This window comes from Polyodon spathula, chromosome 11 (genome assembly GCF_017654505.1).
Source record: "Polyodon spathula isolate WHYD16114869_AA chromosome 11, ASM1765450v1, whole genome shotgun sequence".
Taxonomy (NCBI): domain Eukaryota; kingdom Metazoa; phylum Chordata; class Actinopteri; order Acipenseriformes; family Polyodontidae; genus Polyodon; species Polyodon spathula.
Genome location: NC_054544.1, coordinates 39,585,218 through 39,605,323, shown reverse-complemented (window position 1 = coordinate 39,605,323; position 20,106 = coordinate 39,585,218). Strand labels below are relative to the sequence as shown.

Below are 20,106 nucleotides of genomic sequence, written 5' to 3'. Positions count from 1 at the left end.
TACAAGACCCTGTAACCATGAAGGACTCAGACATCCTGTGTCTTTTTTACTCCCCTGCGAACTGACCATGACAGTGTTATATTATAATTGATATAGCATTTCCGGGGTATTCGCCTCAAAGCAATACCAGCCATCTCATAAACCATAATATAATGTTAAAATTGGTAAGATCTGTCCTGGAATGCTACAGTTCAGTAAAACACAATGATTAGGCACAACCAAACAGGGAACGGGCAAAAATATAAAACATAATTGGCGACTCTTAAAAAAATGAATGCTTTTAAACAGTGCACTTGAAGATATGTATGGAAATACACACCACTCAAAGGACAAAATGGTTATTGTAGCCTTTGGAAAAGAAGGTACAACAAAATTAAGTTATTTAAACCCGGTTCATTGTTTACAAATCATGCACAGAAGTGCAACAAAAGCGCACAACATCGCATTTAATTTTGAATTTACCGGCTTTTGTTGAGAAAAATTAATCCACGTCTGGGAGGTTTCTAGACATCTTCTGTTTTTGATCAACTCTGAAACACCTGTGTTTTACTCCCATATAAATCCTGCTTTAAATGGCTGTTGTACAACAGAGACCTATAAGTAGTCGACAAGTTTGCAATGAAAAACAGGAGGATGGACTTGGGGATCTAACATCAGGTAAGGTAGGTTATTGTTTCTGTTATTTAATTTGTATGTTTGATAACAGCATAGTAATGTTTCTAAACGTGATTGTGTGGTGAAACATCACGGTTCTCAATAGGGTGATTTTTAATTAATTGCAAGTTTGGAGTGTAGTTAATTTTTACTTACAGAAACGTTTTTACAAATTATTACTCATCTGCAAAAATCCCCATCCTCAATCCTAGCTACAGTACTGCTCCCAATGCATCAAAACGATTCGAAATGACATTATACTTTATACTTTATAGATAAGAACAAAAAGAAAGGTGGCACTTGATAAAAATCTACATTTGCAGACTGACTGACACAGAATTAATCCAGCTCCAAACAAACAAAAAAAAAACATTCTTTACATACCAGGAATTATGAAAATGTAATAATAAAACAACACTATAAAAATTAACATATGTAATAAATAATATATGTATGTGCAGCTGGAAATCACCAGGAATGAGCTAGCTGCAGTGTCCCAATCCATTTCTCTACCATCTAGTTAAAGCTGCAGGGCTGTTTTCTGTACACTCTCCTTTATTAGAATTAACCCTTGTTGACCGACAGTTTGTTTACTATCCCCGTAGGAAGTTTTAGCTGCAGAGAAATAAACTAGCAAAAAAATTACTTGCCACAAATACATACCCCTGCTACTCTAAGATAATTATTCTAAAATAAAAAAAATAAAATAAAAAACTCTGTGCAAAATGCACATTAACATCTTAAGACAAATGTCTGACACAGTATGTTTCAGTCCAACTCAAAACGCCATTATAAACTTGATTTTCTATATCCTTTTCCAAATAGTTTATGAAAAAAAAACTGGTGAAAGCTTTAAAAAAAAAAACAACCAGTGTAGTATACAGCAGTCCCCATAACAAAATAATCCTTTCACCTCAGCTCCCTATGGAATTGGCTGTCTGAGGAGCTGGAAGCACAGAAACAGTGAGATTAAATGACTTAATGAGAAACTGGATCAGACAGACAGAGATCATGATACAATGGGTACTGTCCAACATACCCAGTTCCACCAGCCTTACAGCAGCAGCAGCAGCAGCAATAATGGCATTGCCAAAAATCCACTCCAACCATCTGGAGCGAGACAAGGCAAGAGGCCAAGTAAATCCACTGAAAGTCACTGACAGATCAGTAACTGCCACGTAGCTAATCCACAGCTAGAGGAGTGAACCCTGCAACCTAAACAAAATGCATATGAACCTCAGGGATGAACAAGGCAATAAATTCCATTCGCTTACCTTAGCATTAACAACAACAACAACAAAATGATACTCCCAAGTACATGCGTTGACTTTTTGCTATCGAGTGTTCTTATTTTTTAACTTTAGTTTAAGATATGCTGATTTGTCATGTGTCGAACAGCAAAGGAAGTTTAAAACTGCTGCCTTGCAGGAAGTTGTGACATGCAGAAGGAAGTGACAAGGTATCATGAAGTTACAGTATTAAAACATTCTAAATCTAATAGTTATGTACTTCACATCCTAAACTACTTGTAAAATCATGTTATGCTTCACATGAAGTATATATATATAATATATATATATATATATATATATATATATATATATATATATATATATATATATATATATAATATATATATATATATATATATATATATATATATATATACACACACACACCCTGTATTACTTAAATTTGGCAGTGCAGCATTTATGTTAAATTGAACAAAATGACTGCGGTGCTTAAATGAGGGCGTCGATTATACGAGGGCGGCCTTTATTAATAATACAACGATTTTCAAACACTGCAATATTTTGTTACATGATTTAACAGAATTTAGAAGTATCACGGTTGCTTATTTTCTGTAATACGGTAGCCTGCCTGTATGCAGGAGCGTGTGGCTAACCTACTTTGACTACAGTACATTTATCGGTGACAGTTACCGAGAGCCTATTAGGTGGGAGTTGGAAGGTCAGGGGAGTACTGTACTAGCGAATCAGGAGTGTGTATTCGTTGTTAAGGGGCAGGACAATGCTGACGTGGCAGTTAAGTCCAAGAGTGTAAGAAAAAATTAATTACAAAATAAATAATAATTGTACTTCCAGGAAGTGCCTAACATTATTTGACAATTGCACAGACCCCTCCATTTCAGAAAAAAAATACTGTCTTTAAAGCCAGGTTTCTAATCCTTGCATTTTCCACAGTAATTTGGAAAATATACAGAGGGTGACTAGCCTTTTCACACTGAGAACAGTGGAGGCAATTGAAAAGGAAATGCCAAAAGTGGATATTAATATCAAATTGAGATACAAAGTTAAGAAGTGAGCAAGTATAGTAAAAACCCATACTAAAACACTCATGAAATCTCTTAACAGTAGCTATATTAAAGGTGTAGTTTTAGTGTGGTTAAGTGTTTGTTTTAGAGGTTCATGCATTGTGTATAGGATGTATATTATTGTATAAAATATGCCTGGACACAACATATTATACTCACTATAAACTTTAAATAAAAAGATCTCAGGAACTGCTTTTAAGCCTAAAAAGTTCAATTGTGCCATATGTTCTATGCACTGGGTGAGTTGTGCTGTAACATTGGCAAATAAGTCACTGTGATTGTTTATTTCTTGCATGTGATGTTTAATTTAAAACCCTGAGTATTAACAGAGTTTCTAGGTCAACAATCATAACCTCCAACTGCTGATTACAGGACCATGTCAAGGCTAAAATGCTTTCTGTTAAGCTAGACTATCAATAAAGTTTGTTTTCTAGTAGTAGAGCCCACAGAATATAGTAAAGTTAGCCAGGAATCACCTTTTGTATTAAACTGAAGAACACTGTTGGGCACTGCCACTTTAAATAATTTGCTTTTATCCAGTGCTAAATTATACATTGGTAAGCAATTTTGCAGCGCATTTGGGGCTGCTTGAGGAAACTCAAAAACCAGTAGGAGGGCTGCTGTAAATTCTGGAAACCACAGAGAGCTGTAGACAATAGAAACATTCAGAAAATGTTGGTACAAGCTGTGGTACTGCGTGAGGAACCAACTGCCTGAAAAACATTTTCCTAAGGCAACAGGAGATGATTCTATATAACAAGTACACAATAAACATGCACAAAAAACATGGGTCATTTGGAAATGTTGCATCTATACTTGTCTGTGTGGGTCATTTGATGTTTTGTACAATCCGTCCATTTTGCCATTGTAACAGTGACCTTGCAATTAATTTCTCTTGGATTTGTTTTGACCTGGTGTATTTGTGTTTTGCTTCTGGCTGACAGGAAACAGCCTCACTCCCACTTGGAAAAAGTCTATGAGTCACTCAGAACTAAGGGCTTCGTTTCCAGCATTCTGCAGAAATGAAACATTCCTTCTTCCTCAAGCTGACTGCATTGGAACTCTAGAGGGAGAAGCATTGGAAACGTTTATCTTGGGAAAACCTGCCATGGACATTTTGTTTTAAATGATTAAGTCCTTTAATTAGAGCTTGTCAAAAAAAAATAATAATACACAGTTGCAGATGGGGAACAAAGTTTTTATTTATTTATTCTTCTGGTACATTTGACCATTTTATAATTTAAAATATACATGAAAAGGTATTAACATATGTACCTATATGTATTCATACAACACTGTATTTGATAATATATGATACAGTATATGTTTTAAATGATTACATATAAAAAAAGGTTTCATAGCTATTATTTTTACTATTGATGAATACTAGCTGTATGTACGCATGTCAGGTAGCTGTGGCAACCAGAGTTTGCCACTTGGGCCCATATATCCTAGAGCAGGGGTCGGCAATTGGCAGGTACTGTCTGTCAGCTACAATATATTTCTTGCCACTAAGCAGAAAATGAAGTGTTTTGCAATACTGATTCCAAAGTGCAAAGTTTTGCATACAACGGCACTGTATTACATTTAAGTCTCGCTACAGTACTGGAACCTTCGTACACAGGAATTCACAAAAACAAATACATTCAAAAGTAGCACATTTTTATTTTACATGCTTCATTGCATTACATCTTGGAACCAATACGTAGGAACACAGTAGCCTTTAGGTTAAAAAAAAAAGTCAAAATTAAAAGTACACATTTGTACTTTAAACCTTAATTGTTTTGTCCAATGCGTTTCATTTATGCTTGGCTACAACTGAACCCCTCACACACATACGCAGTATAAGTAAAAAAAAAAAAAAAATTCCTGTATTATAATAAAAATAATAATAATAATAATAATAATAATATTAATAATAATAATAATAATAATAATAAAGCACTGCATTATGGCACATTCAATGAGCAAAATGACACTTTCCTTCTGCAATCAGCTTTGAAACATCAGGTGTGATGGCGATACGTAGGTAGTCCTCCAAAGACTCTTGTGTCAGCCTGTTTCGTGCATCTGTTTTTATTGCATTCATTATGGAAAAAGACGCTTCACATGTGTATGTAGATCCAAACATGAAGAGCACAAACATAGCCAGCTTCTTCATGTTCAGGTAGTTCTCTGCACGTAAGTAGGCGGTCCAGAATGATTCCAGATTTGCTGTGCTGAATTCAGTTTTCACCAAGGAACTCTACTAGCTCTAATTGCAGAGCTGCTTCGTCGATTACGAGAAGCACCTGCTTCACATAGGAGCATCACGTTTGACTGAAAACGGATCATGGACAAAAGCGATTACCTTTTGCGGAATGCAATGCAGAATGCGGAAGTTATCAAAGCGATCACTGAAGTTGTCTTTCATCTGTACAATCAGGTCTGTCATAAGGTTAGTAACGACATCGTTAGTACCAGCTTCCTCTTGTTGTTTGCGTAGCCAGTTGAAATGCTGCAGCCTACGTGATGTTAAGTCCGACAGAAATATATCCAGTTTCTTCCTAAAAGCATCCAGGTTTTCGTCTAGGTCGATGATGGTTTTGTTTCGTCCTTGTAGTTGTAAACTGAGAGCACTGAGGTGGCAAAAGATGTCGGTTAAGAATGCAACCTTCACAATGAACTGTGGGTTTCCAAGGAGGGCGAGATACTCAGGTGCTTTCTTGTGACTGCTTCTTCGCAGAAAGTCACACGCTTGGTTCTGAAGCCCACAGAACTGCTCAAGTGATTTGCCCTTGCTCAACTATCGTATATCGTTGTGAAGGAGCAGATCCTCATTGTTCTTTGAGGATTCTGCAACCAGCTCTCAGAAGAGGCAGTGTTGTAAGCCTGATGTTCCTCTGATGAAATTAATTATTTTCATTACTGTCTCTGTTACGACTTTAAGTTCACCGCTTAGATGAGCACACAGCACACTTTGGTGAGTGAGACAGTGCAGAGCGTTCAACTGCGGAGCTACTGCAGAAAGGCGGCCTATCAAACCTTTATGTCTGCCAACTATAGAAGGAGAGTCATCAGTAACAATAAAACACACATTTTCGAGTGATAGTCCATGCTGTTTGAATGATGCGTTCAGCCTTTCAAAAATGATGTCACCAGTGGTGTAGTTTTCCAGAGGTATCAGATCTAACAGCTCCTCTCGGAAATTTGTGCCATCAAAGTACCTGACGTACACGCACAGCTGGGCTACATCAGTATTGTCAGTTGAATCGTCGAGCACAACAGATATGTACTCCGCATGCTTCACCCTATCCAAGGCGCTGGACACCCTCTGCTAAAACTTGTGCACGACGTGTAGTTGTTCTTGCTCACAAAGATATTTGCTTCACCATGGTCAGAATACTAGCTTTTACTTTGTTGTCTGAAACCACCACTTCAAGAGCTGCCACCATACATTCTTTGAAGGTTTCTGCATCAGTTTATGGCTTGTTTTTCCATGCCAAGATCCATGCAACCTTAAGTGAGGCGGCAGTAGCTTTCTGTTGCTGGGTAGTACAACTAACAAGGATCTTATTACTATGATTGTAGCTTGCGACTAAAGCCTCAATTTTCTTTTGCCGATCACCCTACTGTAGGGGAAATGATGCATTGAACGTTGTGTGCCTGGATTTGAAGTGGTGCCTCCAGTTATATTCCTTAATTACTGAGATACTCTTGTTGCACAACAGACACACAGGTTTAGCATTTGCAAATGAGAAATGCACAAGTACTTGTCCTTTCAATCATCCTTAAAGACGCGGTTTTCTACATCATCTTTTCGTTTAAGGGTAGAGAGAGAAATTTTGTAACACAATCAGCTAATAAGGTCGCTACCAACTGAGCATGCGCGACTTTGCTACCATAATCATATGGTAATAATCAAATGATTTCTGAACAGTGAACTTTCAGTGTCAGTTTGTTTTTAAATTTTATAGGTATATAAAAAAGTGACAAGTTAAAATATTTTTTTTTTTTTTTTTTAGTTAAGAAACATTTCCCTGTGGGAGGGGGAATGCAATTGGCCCGCTCTGCAGCAACCAAGGAATCAACTGGCCCGCCATTTAAAAAAATTGCCAAACACTGTCCTAGAGGCTCTCTCGCTAGTATTAGGCTATTCCCTTTGAAGCTGCATGAGAAGAACAGATATGAAAGTCATATAAAACTGCTATACGATATCTGTATTGCAACCTGCACTTCCCAAAACAACAACAATGAGACAAGTTTAAGTAATTGGGTGGGGGTGAGTGGAGGGCATCTGTTTAACATTGCAAGGTAGTTTGGCCCTATGTTTTCGATCCCCTTTGAAAAGGGTACCTTTTAAAAAATTTCCACATGTCTAAACACACCCTAAGAGTCATGCTTTGCGCCTCTGACCAGTATGGAACAAAAGGGCAACCCAAACACAGAAAAGGTAACACGCTTTTATCCCATCAGTAACAAGTCCCTGGGATGTGCATTCATCAGATGTAAGCAATCCTGTGTGAGTTCCACTTCTTAATCCCTTTTGTTTGCACACAACACACCACAGCAGGAAGGTCAAGACGGTCTTTACTGCTTAGAGCTTGCAGGCTACACTTTTAGTTGATATTTATACTGAAAAAGAAATGTTGTTGAAAATGTCTAAATTACTCTTTTCCCAGGCTCTGTTTAAGAGACCTCTGGGATATACAATTGTGAGTGAGTAAGCTTGTCTGCTGACAGGCTGGAAAGGTGGAGTGTATATATAGTTTGCACTGATGTACATCGCTGATAAATTTAGTGACAGTAAAGACATAGCCTTGTGCCATGACCTTAGCAAGCTTCACACATTTCAATTCCCAGTCCCAACGTGCAATGGCAGGAGAGATGTCCCACGTAATCTTGAAATCAAGTTGGCATTCATTCTCTCAGAATACTGTATGATGATGTCATCTTCTAATCATCTGGGTCTGTTGAAATGCTTTTTTTATTTTACTTTAGATACACTTTTAAGCTTGTGTTCATTGTATCTGTCGAATGCAGGGAAGAACAAACACTTGGTATCCGTTCCGGCGGATATCAAAATCCTGGCAAAGTCGAATAAAGTTGCACAACAAAATATTCGGTTTTGCTAATCCGCCAACATCCATAGATTTATACAGTATATTATAGTTTCAGTTGTGGAAAATGTGTCCTCTCCCAAACACTGTATTAAGTATTCTCTACTACGTCATGTCTCCATTCTGAAGTATATTTATCTTTGCTAATACTGACATTTAAAACTTGCCAAATAGCTTACACAGATTATTCAACTGTCTCTAATTAGTACAATGTATCTATAAACATGGGTTTAAGTATTCCATCTAAACTGTCAGAATCATTTTTAGTTCAAAAAATGATTTGTTTATTAAAGCCTTCTGTTAATAGTTTCACACTACAGTTTTGGATATATCTCAATCAGTGGTTCCCAACCCCGGTCCTTAGAACCCACTGTTTCTGCTGGTTTTCATTCCAGCTGATTTATCAATTACTTAATTGAACCCATAATTGAACTACTCATTGGCTTTATAAGACATTTTTAATTGTTTTCTGCTTTTATACCGTGGGACATTTCAAGTTAACTATAACATTTTAAAGTAACTTGAAATCAGCAACTTTTTTTAGGAGCTGAGAGCAACTAAAAAGGTCTAATTAAGCACAGTTCAATTAAGGGTTTAATTGAGAAAGCAATTGGAATGAAAACCAGAAGACGCAACGGGTCCCCCAGGACCAGGATTGGGAAACCCTGATCTAGAGAACTGCCTGCGTAAGAGTCTCAAAGCGTTATATAATGCATCATACTCTCTGGGTATATGGAGGCCAGCTGTCTTTCTGCATGTCAGCTCATTTTACAGTTTACATAGCTACAGAAGCGTGTGTCGGATGTGATGAAACTTGCTAAGGACCTTCTTTGGACCGTCTATTTATGGGATACAAGGGGGCTGTCTGTCTGTTGGCCTGTTTGCTTGCATATATATATATATATATATATATATATATATATATATATATATATATATATATATATATATATATATATATATATATATATATATATATATATATATACATACATACATACATACATACATACATACATACATACATACATATATATATATATATATATATATATATATATATATATATATATATATATAAGGTATAAACCACGATGGGCCGTGCAGTTCCCATGATATATGCCACGCCTGGGGTGATGATAACCACCCTAGAAGTGGTATATATTATCGGAACTGCACGGCCCGAAGTGTTTACACCGCTTATAACACAGATACCTGTCATTTGTGGGAAGAAAAACAATAACAAATAATTAAAACACATTTAAATTAAGACAAAACCAGAAACTTGTATTGCGTATATATCCACAGTGTAATACAGTCCCAAATTTTATTGAATTTAATTCATTGTTCGCTTATTAAAAATAAATTGCACATATCAATTTATTGTGAATTTCTGCATCAAAAGTGTCATCTCACTAGAAACTAGAGGGCTGAGCACAACTGGATGATGGGCGGAGTTTCAAATTACACTAAGGAAGTAAAGAGAGCAGCTGAGAGAGACTGAAGCCGGATTTTGAAGTGAGTTTGTTAACTCGTTATATGCAAGCATTTAATATAAAGTTAACGCATATTCTAGTACGATTTCATTCTTTTAGATCTCAAAATATGTTTTGGTTATTTGTCGGACACCCTCGTGTCCAAGTCGTGCCAGATTAAGTTGACGATCGAACCAGACTTTACGCACCAATCCGACCGCGGTGTCAGGGGACAGTACCTCAGTTTCCCGCAGATGTTTAAAATCTAGGCCGGTAATTCGGCGGGTCGTGCCTGGCCTTGTTGTTAACTGCTTTTCTAAGAGTTTTCCTGACTGACATGAATACATTATTGCTGGTTTTAAACTCGCTGTCAACAGAGGTATTAAAACTTCTACTGTTAAAATATGTTTAGTCCTGCTCAGCGTTATAAAACTGGAGACAGAATACTGGTCCTTAGTTTAACTTCTTGCACTGGCATACAAGTTGAGATTTTTTTGGATTTATTTCCATAAAATGAATATCCATATTTTTGTTTTCTTTAAGTATATTAACCAACCCATGCTGTATTTATTTATTTATTTATTTAATTTTGTGTGTGTGTTTTAAATTTTTGTTTTCTTCTATTTCGTTTAGCTGTTCCTCATCAATTCTTGTGTCTGTTCTTGCTGGTGCACTTATTTTTTTTTTTTTCAGATGGACTGCTGTCATCACTTAGAAAGTTGGTGTTGTACCAGTTATGTGGATTTTCATCCCCAAATATATTAAAGGAAATAAGTGAAATGCCACTCATTTTTGGCAGTGGTTTGTAACTAATGACAAATAAAATGGCAGTTTGCCATGGAATTTAGAATGCAGTGGTGAGTAGTGATTTATTCAGTGTGAAGTGGCTCATTAGTATGCAAGCCATGATATATATACACAGTCATGTGATGCTGTTTAACCAATCAAAGGTGGTTATTTTTCCAAGCTGTGTTTATATATATATATATATATATATATATATATATATATATATATATATATATATATATATATATATATATATATATATATATATACACACACACACACACACACACACGCATATATATAACCTTTCCTGTTATATAATGGAATAGAGAATAAAATAACTATTTTCAAGTTGTTTTATTTGGGGAAAGGTCAATAAAAAACACTTTTCCCTTGGCTACTGGTTTTTGGAAATACTGTACGTCCAGTCCTGAAACACATTTTTCATACCAGCGCAAGTCATCTGCAATGCAACAACATCAGCAAAGGGTCCAGTCAGCCAGGTAACTGGCTCCTGTTAAAATGTCCCACGTGGCTGAATACCCTCAAAGAGGGCAGCTCAGTTTAAACAAACATAACAACTTCCTCCCCACTGCACAGAAACCAATTAAACAGTGTCCCTTCTACCAGGGTCATTCAGGGAAAGTTATGGAACTGGCAACACTACCAATAGTACTCCAACTATGTGGATCCCATGCACAAAAAAACTTTTTTTGTACCCGTGGGTGCTATGGCTATAACAACATTTAAGCACATTGTGCAGTAAATGTTTTGCATTGCAATGTAAAATAACATTTTAATAGATGATAATATACACATGCTTCGATTTCCTCAATTACATTCTGTATTAAACAGAAGGGTTAGCATACACTTATGTACCGGTACATTGCATAATGTGTTCTTCAACTTATTTACAGTTACTGTGGTCCTAGTGGCAGAACAATACACACAAAAGAAGGATTTTAATTTTGCATCCCTTGGCTCCACTGTGCACAGCTGCAGTTTTAAGTGCCGCTATACTTCCTGCCAGCAGCAACCTACAAATCCTGCGTGCCCCAGATATATTGTTATTTGTAGGGCATTGGGTCTCTGTATTGAGCCAAGGAGAGAAAAAGGCAAATGTTCAGAATACTCTGTTTACATGAGCTAATATTCCACTAACAGTCTGTAAGATAGTTATCCCACGTATCTTATTTGGAATACTCTTCTAGCCTTAATCTGAATATGTGGCCTTGATATGAGGGTTGGAGTTAGGCGGTAGAAATGAATACAATTCAAATGTGTTCACCACCACAATTCATGTTAATAATGTTCGTGTTCATGCATTCAGGGATGTTTGTTTGTTTTGCCACTAAAGAGAGTTTTGACAGGCTGCTAATAAAGCAGTTGTTGGTCAGAGCATGATACAGAAGTCAGGCTACATGGTGCACATTTGTTTTTGACAATTACTTGGGGAACAAATAATGCAGTTTTGTAACAATGTATAAAAACACAGTTTATCTGTAGCTGACCTGGATGCAGAATGTACAGTGGCCAAACCCCAGTCAAATCCAATAGGGCAGTAGAGCGTGCTGTGGAGCTTAGAAGTTCTAAAAAGGAAGAAATTTAAGCGTCTGCACCATGCTGTAAAGGAAACATCCCCACCTCCATGGTGGATATTTTTACTTATCGTTTGAAAACAAGCTATGTAAAATTCCAAAGCAATTAAATAGCTTTTGAGGTCATTTTTTATGGGAATTTGCCTTTAGATTGGAGTAAGCATGGAGTCTGGCTCTTATTCCACTGAGGTTTGTCATATACTATATATGCATCTCCCTCAACACTTTTCAGGATGTCCCACTGAGTAATGAAAAACACACAAAGGCCACACGAGGAAGTGGTTTAAAAAGCAATTAAAAGAAGGTCAAAAGAAAGGCAGTGTGATCCAGGGAGCAACTCTCTGTCACAAAATCCACAGACAGGTTAACATTCAAACTAGTGCTGTTACTATAGTGAGTTTTCACAAGGATAGTGCCAATAATGCCAGATGTATCCCCTCCACAATCACCGACTAATAAAGAGGCCTACAGGTAAGCTGCTTAGCAACCCTTGCTATCTTTGAGTAGATTTCAGTTTCAATTGAACAATGACCATCAGAAAGTTAGACACATTAATGGGGCCAGCTACTTAAAAAAAAAAAAAAAGCAGTGGTCCTATTTAAAGGCAGCCATTGTGCTATTCAAGATACACAGTATTGAAAGCAGTTTAATAATGTCCGAGGCAGCAACACCAGATCCTCTCTAACTGTGATGTTCAAAGTTCAGAAAAGTAATTAAAACCAGCAGAAGTCACTCGGCCTGTGCTGACTCCCACGCTGTTATCAAATGCTCAGCAAATGCACACTGAACGTATGCTTTTGTCCGTACAAAAGTCACCGTGCTTTAGCTAAAGGCAATTCAGCTAGAAGAATTAATTACTGCTGAATGAATGTTCAGTAGAATTTATTATTACAGTATTTTATACTGCACAAAACTAATGACTTACATTTGTATCCAACTGCAAATTGATGTTTGACAGTATGTCCTTCAATACAATGACTGTGCAATGTACCGTTAACAGTAATGATTAACCTGAAATTATTGTTTTATGAGGATCGTGTGTTGATTTTTATTTAACAAGAGCAAAATGTATAATATAATTAAAGGCAAAGTGTAATGTTTCATTGAAAATGTACATTTTAGTTTAAATGTAAATTTCCAGCCTTACAACAGGCTGTGACAGTGCATTCAGCACCACTTGCCAGCTTCAAAAAAGCTGCCTGTTGTATAGAAACTACTGTTTGAAATTAATTTTAATTGTTTCAGTTGTCAAGAAGAGAACTGAGCTGTCCTGCTGGTGAGGTCACATTTCCATGAATATTTCTATGACTCAGTGACAGTGGTGACACTAATAATACATATGGCATGGTGTCATTTTGGCAAAATCAGATCATGGATCATGGAAAATATAAATATTCCTTAAAATGCAATCATGCTGTTTTATGTATTACAAATGAACAGTGGGCAAAGTGTCAAAAGGCTCATCGTGAGCATCTTATGCAGGGAAATGATTAACAAGCAAAATCTTCTTTCAAGCTCAATGTCCTCAGAGTAACATCACTATCTGCAGAAGGGTCTCCGGGCTTTCAAAGTTTAACTCCAGTTTTGTATTAACTGCTGTTTTTTTTTTTTTTTTAAAGGAGAACAAATCTGGCTAATTTCTCTTAAGTGCTTGCAGGTTCTTTTTTTCTCATTTGGTTACTTTTAACTTTTGTAAAGTGCCACTTCTCCATTCAAAAAATAAGAGTTAGTATACGACGCTAATAGAACACTTAGAAAATATTACTCTCTCTTTCCAATGAGTGATATAGAAGCTCAGGTTATCATGCCATTGCTAGCTTTTTTACCCAGAGAGAAAGGATGTGGTTTACAGAACCATTGTGCAAGCTTCTGCCAGCAGGAGTTGCTTTAACTAATGTTGTGATTTCAAAAGTAATGCTGTAGAATTTCCAGAGGAAAAAAAGGTTGAAACAATATGGCAGTAACATGTTTAATACATACTGGGCACCACCTGTTATGGAGCTTTGAGAGAATAACAGAATACAGCAGTGTACCAACTGTAGAGATACTATTAGCGTTTTCACACTTGCACACCCAAGCCGAGCCGAGCCAAACCGGAACCAAACCGATTCCACCCAGCACGGCTTGGGTGTGTTCGCACTACTGTTCAAAGCAGATGCTGCACTGTGGAACATGATGTCAAATTCGGTGGACAAAGGCGCACAGAGGAGTGGTGTGGATTTGTTTTGAAAATGGATCCTGAGGTCGTACTGTCCGAAACGATAAAGTCTACAAAAAGATTTCACAAGAATTGAGAAATATGGGACTAAACTGCAGCATGAAACAGTGTTGTGAAAACATAAAAAAAACTTCTTGTTTGCATCTTCTTGTTTGTTTTTCACATGTTGCTGAATGCAAATACAAACTGAATAATTTATTTTCATATTATTAAAGTTAGATTAACTACTACTAATAATAATATCTTTAAAGTTACAGACAGTATTTGAAAAATGTCAGTAAACACTTCAGAAAAATACATTTAAAGTAGGCCTATTAAAAACAAAATCCAAATTTACCATAGTTCTTTACAACTTTTTTTTATACATGCAATTTTAATATATGGTATTTTTTTTAATTACCATATTGAATGTGATTTTTAGATACTTTGTACATTTCCAATATATGTATCTTCATTTTTTTTCCTCTGTTAAGCACTGGATTATAAAAGTTTATATTTATAAATAATATGCACATTTACTGATCAATTTATTCATTAGAAAAAATATATGGAATACAATTAATGAAACAGCAGTAGATCTTGCAGTTAGCATACTGTATTTTATTTTTATTTATTTTTTTGGTTTCAGTTTTAAATGATACCTGTCAGTGTTAAACAATTTAAAGGAGAAATATCTTAAAATAAACAGTGTCAAAGCATAAAGAATGTTGTAATATGTAAACTCAGCTTCATTCTGTGTGGGACTGCACATCGATTCGATTCAACATATCAGCGCCGGTCGCTGCAGGTCTGTGACCAAGAACTGCGTCCATTAAATCATAATATTTACATAATATTTTTTGCACTCTGACCCACATTTATTGTTATGATCTTTTGTTTTTTTGTAATCCTGTTTTAGTTTTTTAATTTTTTCACAACACTGTTTCGCGCTGTGGTTTAGTCCCATATTTCTCAAATCCTGTGAAATCTTTTGGTAGACTTTATCGTTTCGGACAGTACAAGTTAACCCTGCACCCAGCCTGTCTCAACACCGAACCAGTACCAGAGATCTTGCAAGGCCAGAATTTCACGGTTCCGGCTCTGCTCGGCTCTGCTCGGTTCGACAAAATGGCCAGTGTGAAACTAGCCATACCATGAGGGCTCGGCTTGGCTCGGGTGTGCAAGTGTGAAAAGGCATATGTCAATGCATGTGGTCTGTATCATTGATATGGTTAAAGCAATGGGGCCATGAAAGGGTTAATTCCTATTGTACAACCCAAATATCTTGAGCCCCTTTCACACTGGCACTCCTAACCCAGTCTTGACACAGGTTCTGGCTACCCGGGTCACAATCTCGCGTAGCGTGAAACCACGTAACTGGTTCATACCCGGGTTGACCTGGGTCCCAGCAATCCACCTCAGGATGTGGGTCGACACACTTTGACCCGGGTTGAGCAAGACGAAATGCATGCAGGCTTTCTTAAGCTGACACAATAACAAACAGCTACGCCTGTGTGAAGGTTTTCACTTCCGCAAGGAACGTTTCTGTTTTTTCTGTTTAAACATATTCCTGTTAATTAACAATGAGCCAGATTGCTGCAGGGATGAAGAAACGTTTGCTCCAATCAAAATGTGGGCCGATGGTTCAATGCAAAGATGAATGTATGATTTTTATGCTTAATCTTTTTTTTTTTTTTTTTTTTTATTGAGGCATCATAAAAGCATCTGAAGGGCTATATTTGCACAATTAACAGTTGCATTTGACTTTTGCGGTTAACAAAATTAGCGGACATTATCATAACAATATAGTTAGAAAAAATTAAAATAGGTAGAGAGACGTCAGTTGAAAAGTCTCCAAAATAGTCTGTCCTCAAATGAGGACTCTGGCACTTAATGGGTTAATGCACTATATTACCGCAGATGAAGGCACTAGCAGAAACATTTGTCAACTTGACTTGAAATGAAGCACTCCCATGAGGGGAGCTTGACTGAATGCTTGAAGTTATGGATGAGGAGTGACTGGACACTACTACAGCTTTAGCTGTTATGACCATGTTGGTGTGCCATCAAATCTCACACCTTTGTATTGCATTTTGCAAACAGCCAGTAGTTTAACAAATCCATCAGTGACATAGCAATTCCAGACACAGTTCCAGGAAACCTGTAATACAGATTGTCTCAATAACTCATCTGTAATCATGTCAGACACTTCAAGCATGTAGCTACAGGTTCCAACAAAGGGACAGATTCCTGTTATACTGTGCATTTAAAGCAGATTTAAAAGTCAGAAGAATGCAAACGAAAACTATTTTTCTCTCAATTTCAGAAATAATCCATAATTACAAAACATACATTTGCAAAACTAGAAGTAACAAAGACTAGTTTGCAAACGTTTCACAATAAAAGTACACTTGTGTGAATTGCAATAAATACTATAGATGTCCTGAACTATACATATATATATATAGAGAGAGAGAGAGAGAGAGAGAGAGAAATTAAACAAAGTCAGTACAAATATTAAGAACTGATGTTCAAAACAGGTCAAATTTCCCTTAAATGACAAATAAAGTTTATTAATAAATCAAATCACTACACCACACCGAGTTACTAGGAAGGTACACCGTACTATTCATCTGCATCAACACAAGTAGGCTTCGGTAAAAAGTTTGGGTTACAAACAGCTCTTTTATTGCACGGTGTTGCTTTTCAACTTGTTTTCAAGTTGTTTTTTAATTGACTTAGTCAGTGATTTATGATTCCGGCTTGCAAGCATCAGGTATTGGTAACACATTCCGACTGAGCTTAAAAACAAACAAAAAATAAATAAATAGAATATTAATTTTAAAAAGTCTCTGATGCCCTGTATCCTTCTCGCATATGTGTGTTTGTGTGTTCCCGTTTGATAAATTAGACTAATGACAAGAGACCATTGTAAAGGACAAAACTGAAATAGGGCAGCGTGTCAAAGCGCGTTTTATCAATTTGTATAAACCGTAATGGTTGATAATGCAGGTTAGATTTCTTAAAGACCATCTCCAATATAAATAGCACTCGCCCCATGCGTCAGATAACACATATTTAACCTTGATCCTAGCCTAAGCAATCATGCTGGGAATAATTTTTATCAATTGGTTATGTCAAACTATAATCATACACTATACGGTTTGACATATTTGTTTAACGTACATTTACTGACCTATACGTATAGTGCAGAACTGTGTTTTATTTACGCCCGCGAGAAAACATGACATATTTTATCAAAATTAGTTTTCAGATGATAAATCTGGAAACCTGCAGCAAAAGGATTGGGAAAACTAACTTTTAACGAGTATATTTCTCTCCCTGAAGTGGAACTTCAAATGACGTCACTGGGATCATATTTCGACCGAGTAACGATTCTCTGCGTCTGTTTCTCCAATGAGCCCCCTGGATCCAGACATTTTGTGTGCCTTATTATAACTAGCCAGGGGATATGGATTCCGGGAGAAACCGCCTTACCTGAGCGCATCTGGCAAGACCAAATTCCAGACAAGACGCGCCCAAAATAAAACTGAAATTGTACATTATTACACTTTAAACAAGTTATCCTACCTGGCAATAGCTGTTGAGCTTTCCACGTTACACACTTTAGGAATACTTGCAGGGTCCGCTCTAGGCGACAGAAAGTAAGCATTCAGCAAAAATCAGGCAAACCTGATACAATTCCATCAACGCAATATGCATCGCCGAGCCTGGACAGCAAAATGCATCCTTTGTTATTCATTTATAAGCTGAAAACTCAGACACGAATCCCAGACTTAAGAAACGTGGTTATTTTCTACTGTAACCTGACCTAGGCTCTCTGGAATACTAGGATATGATGGAGTGAGACACTATTCTAGGTGGCAACCTGAACGTTCAGTAATTAAACATTTTGATTGGTATCCCCTAAAATACTATCGCAAACAATTTAGTTGGTAAAAAAAAAAAAAAAAGTTGCTTCTCGTTCTTCTTCCTTAGAAAAAATGTAACTGTACTTAACTAGTATAATTAGCTTCCACGTTCATTATTAACACACCTAAAGTAATGCACAGACATTTTCCAACATTGTTCTTATAATGGGTATAACTTTGTTAAAACGCATGTCGCAATCCTGCAGACCACTTTTTTTTTTTTTTAATTAAAAAAATAATAAAAAAACACAAACACGTTCAAACCAACAACAAACAAATAAAAAAAGAATAAACGAAACAATGCAACAAAACTCTTGCCCACATTACATTTGTAGCCGTTTTCGTGAATAAAATATTTTGACTTGCAGCCAGATTCTCAGCGCACATCATATTAACCATCAATGTCGTTCTGCAGACACAAAATCTTTTTTTTTTTTTTTTTTTTCCCAAAACAAACACTTTAAAAACAGAGAAAAAATACAACGCGCAAACTAAGTTTCGTTTTCCACATCAGCAAAATTACTGCTGTTTATGTCTTTCGTTTCTGCCAGGCTACCGGCGTCTTGTATTTTCCAGACAGCGAAAATTCCAACTTTGTAACTTTAAAAAATATATACATATAAATATTTTTCTATTGCAATAGCAGTAAAAATGATGTTGACTTTGACGTGTGCTAAATAACGACGTCATTTTTCTTACCTTGCTGCAATAAAATGGTCTTCAAGACAGCAGATCTCCACTTTTTTCCTGCAGATTTAAGATTTGGGCAAATCCCAGTCAAGTTGGCTGCAGTGTCAGGGGGGTTTGGGGAATTCCGCCATGTCAATGATGTCTCAACGCACATGTGAGTGGAGACCCGCCCACAAATACCGTAATACATGAAGTGAAAACTCAATCATAATGCTTTGTACAGTATAACAGAATATTGGCTTCAAACAAAATCTCAATTGTGTTTTTCTAATAATATTAATATTAACACAGACAGTAACTGTGTTTACAAATTGAGGTCCAGAGACCGAGTAGGGCTCATAAAAAATATCGCCCACATAAAATGTCAGGTTTGTAAGTAAACCGACATAGGCTAAGGTGTTGTTGTATTTAATGTTGTATTTCAGTTTACAGTTTGCCCATTTGCCAATGTGCCTTCAAATACACAAATACACACAAATGGAAATGTAAAATAAATACATACATAAGAACATGTTTTAAAAATCTATATTATACAATGGTATTCCCGTTTGTCAAAAAGTTGTGTCTCTTAAATAGCTATTTTTCATATCACATTGTTTTGTGCACAGGCACAGGTGGAAAGCTGGGGTCAGTATATTGGACCCATTAAATGGATTCAGAGGAAGCTTTGTGTGTTTTGTTTTGTTTTTTAAGTGTTAACCTCAACAGGTATGCAGATTGTTATATCTTAGTACAAAATAAACTTGCTTAATTTATTTTAGACGGCTTCTATGTTTGTTTTCTTCTGAAGGGGTTGCTTCTAAATTGCAACTATATATATATATATATATATATATATATATATATATATATATATATATATATATATATATATATATATATAGACCGGCACACACACACACACACACACATATATATATATATATATATATATATATATATATATATATATATATATATATATATATATATACTGTCATTTGCAACATTTCGATACTATTTTTATAAAGTGGAGATTTCACCCAATTTGTTTTACTGTATGGGCACATCTAACAAAAAGGCATGTTTAGTTGCAGGGCTACAAGCTTCTGCACCTATTGAAACATGCATTCTACTATATCAAACAATAGTCATGCAACTCATTTTAATCCCATTATTACTCTTATTATGACTTGAAAAAAACATATTAGAAGCTTTACATGCAAGCAAGTTGCTGTACAGTAAATATTGTGACATTTACAATGATGGTAGGACAGAACACTGCACTATGTATAGTATAGCTTTATTGAAATGTTGCATTGAAAACTATTACATTTTCACCTCTATCAGATAATATA

At 36.2% G+C, this 20,106-nt stretch overlaps 1 protein-coding gene across 5 annotated transcripts in view; it reads right to left on the bottom strand.

The window, feature by feature from the left end:
• Positions 1–18,864, bottom strand: part of LOC121322915 (fibronectin type III domain-containing protein 3B-like) — a 240,282-nt gene extending 221,418 nt beyond the window's left edge. For 3 of the 5 annotated variants that reach the window (XM_041263509.1, XM_041263513.1, XM_041263514.1), the window contains exon 1: positions 18,779–18,864. The gene's annotated coding sequence lies outside the window, so the exon portion shown is untranslated. Of the gene's footprint in view, positions 1–1,928; positions 2,057–17,738; positions 17,799–18,778 lie in introns of those variants that run through there. The other 2 variants (XM_041263510.1, XM_041263511.1) reach the window with 2 other exon arrangements.
• Positions 18,865–20,106: the final 1,242 nt, after the last annotated feature.